The sequence below is a fragment of the Saccopteryx bilineata genome, chromosome X (genome assembly GCF_036850765.1).
Source record: "Saccopteryx bilineata isolate mSacBil1 chromosome X, mSacBil1_pri_phased_curated, whole genome shotgun sequence".
NCBI classification, from domain to species: domain Eukaryota; kingdom Metazoa; phylum Chordata; class Mammalia; order Chiroptera; family Emballonuridae; genus Saccopteryx; species Saccopteryx bilineata.
The window spans coordinates 36,237,003-36,239,947 of record NC_089502.1 but is presented as its reverse complement, the minus strand read 5'-3'; positions in this window follow the sequence as shown (position 1 = coordinate 36,239,947).

Here is a 2,945-nt window from a genome sequence, read left to right as displayed (position 1 = left end):
TATTGCTTCTTCCTCAATATTTTGGAAGACTTTGAGTAGAATAGGAACCAAGTCTTTGAATGTTTGACAGAATTCACTAGTATAACCGTCTGGGCCTGGACTTTTATTTTTGGGGAGGTTTTTAATAGTTTGTTCTATTTCCTCCCTGCTAATTGGTCTGTTTAGGCTTTCTGCTTCTTCATGACTCAGTCTAGGAAGGTTGTATTGTTCTAGGAATTTATCCATTTCGTCTAGATTGTTGAATTTCGTGGCATATAGTTTTTCGTAGTTTTCTACAATAATTCTTCATATATCTATGAAATCTGTGGTGATTTCTCCCCTTTCATTTTGGATTTTGTTTATATGAGTCCTTTCTCTTTTTTCCTTGGAGAATCTTGCCAAGTGTTTGTCAATTTTGTTGATCTTTTCAAAGAACCAGCTTCTTGTTTTATTAATTTTTTAATGGTTTTCTGTTCTCTGTTCCATTTATTTCTGCTCTGATTTTTATTATTTCCTTTTTTTGGCTGGTTTTGGGTTGTCTTTGTTCTTCTTTTTCTAGTTCCTTAAGGTGAGAACTTAAGTGGTTCACTTAGGCTCTCTCTTGTTTGTTCATATAGGTCTGAAGTGATATGAACTTCCCTCTTATTGCTGCTTTAGCTTCATCCCAGAGATTCTGATATGTCATATTGTCATTTTCATTTGTGTGTGTGTGTGTGTGTGTGTGTGTGTGTATATATATATATATATCTTTTAATCTCTGCGCTTATTTCTTCTTTGACCCATTCATTTTTTAAAGGTATGTTGTTTAGTTTCCACATTTTTATAGGGTTTTCCCCTCTTTCTTGCAGTTGAATTCTAGTTTCAAAGCTTTATGATCAGAAAATATGTTTGGTAAAATTTAATTTTTTTCTGAATTTGCTGATGTTATTTTTGTGGCCCAACATATGGTCAATTCTTGAGAATGTTCCATGTACACTAGAGACTCATGTACTGATATACTCATGTACTCATGTACTCAGTTCCAAGTTAAAGCAGCCTTTGCTCAGGTTAGTGAGGAAGGCATAGTATTCCTTTGTCTGACTTATTTCCTTTAGGGTTGATTATATATTTAGTCAATTTTTTGCTCTATCCTACCTTCACCTTCAGTGTATGGAACTCCCATATGCTCCATGGATAGATTTTTCTGTCTCTGGTTGATGAACTTGTGGAAATTTTGGGAAGATTTATCGCTCGCGCTCCTCACAGCACCATTTCTCTGACGTTTTCTAGTGGGAATTTAAACTAGTACAGCCACTGTGGAAGACACTATGGTGCTTCCTCAAAAAATTAAGAGTAGATATGACCCAGCAATCCCTCTACTGGGTATATATCCCCAAAACTCAGAAACATTGATACGTAAAGACACATGCAGCCCCATGTTTATTGCAGCATTGTTCACAGTGGCCAGGACATGGAAACAACCAAAAAGCCCATCAATAGATGACTGGATAAAGAAGATGTGGCACATATACACTATGGAATACTACTCAGCCATAAGAAATGATGACTTCGGAACATTTACAGCAAAATGGTGGGATCTTGATAACATGATACGAAGCGAAATAAGTAAATCAGAAAAAAAACAGGAACTGTATTATTCCATACGTAGGTGGGACATAATAGTGAAACTAAGAGACATTGATAAGAGTGTGGTGGTTACGGGGGGGAGGGGGGAATGGGAGAGGGATAGGGGGTGGGAGGGGCACAAAGAAAACAAGATAGAAGGTGACAGAGGATAATCTGACTTTGGGTGGTGGGTATGCAACATAATTGAACGACAAGATAACCTGGACTTGTTATCTTTGAATATATGTATACTGATTTATTGATGTCACCCCATTAAAAAAATAAAATTATATAAAAAAAAAATTAAGAGTAGAGTAACCATATCACCCATAATCCCTCTAGCAGGTATCTACCCCAAAACTAAAAAAAAAATGTATTCTCAGAGAGCTATGCACCTTCCTATTTATCACAGCATTATTCACTGTGGTAAAGACATGGAAACACCAAAGTGTCCTTTGATAGAGAATTGAAAGAACATGTTGTACATATATACAATGGAATACTACTCAGTTATACGAAATAATGACATAGTGTCATTTATGACAACATGAATGGAACTTAAGAATATTATGCTAAATAAAATAAATAAACCAGAAAAAGGTAAGAACTATGTGATTTCATTAAGAAGTGTGATATAAAACAAAGACTCCTGATCTTAGACAAAAGTGCAGTGGTGCTTGACAAGGCTGGGCACAATGAATAAAATGTCAGCCTGATATGATGAGAACAAAGGTTTGAAGCACCTAGGTCTCAGGCTTGAGCATAGGCTCATCCAGTTTGAGTGTGGGCTCACCAGCTTGAGCGCAGTGTCGCTGGCTTGAGCATGGGATCATAGACATGACCCCATGGTCTCTGGCTTGAGCCCAAAGATTTCTGGCTTGAAGCCTGAGACCAGTGGATTAAACCCAAAATTGCTGGCTTGAGGAAGGTGTCACTGGCTCAGCTAGAGCCCCTGGTCATGGCACATAAGGGAAAGCAATCAATGAACAACTAAGGTCCCACAGTTATGAGTTGATGCTTCTCATCTCTCTCCATTCCTATCTGTACTTCTCTCTCTCTCACACTCAAAAATAAAAAGTGCAATGGTTATTAGAGGGAGGAGGCAGGTTGAGGGAAATAAAGTTGGCCAAATGTTCAGTGATAAGCAATGATTTGATTTTGGATTATGGACACACAGAGTAATAAATAGTTCACATGCTGCCTGACCAGGAGGTGACACATTGGATAGAGTATTGGACTGAGACACAGAGGACCCAGGTTCAAAATCCTGAGGTTGCCAACATAAGTGTAGGCTCATCCAGCTTGAGTGCATGGTGGCTGGCTTGAGCATGGGATCAGAGACATGACCCCATGGTCGCTGG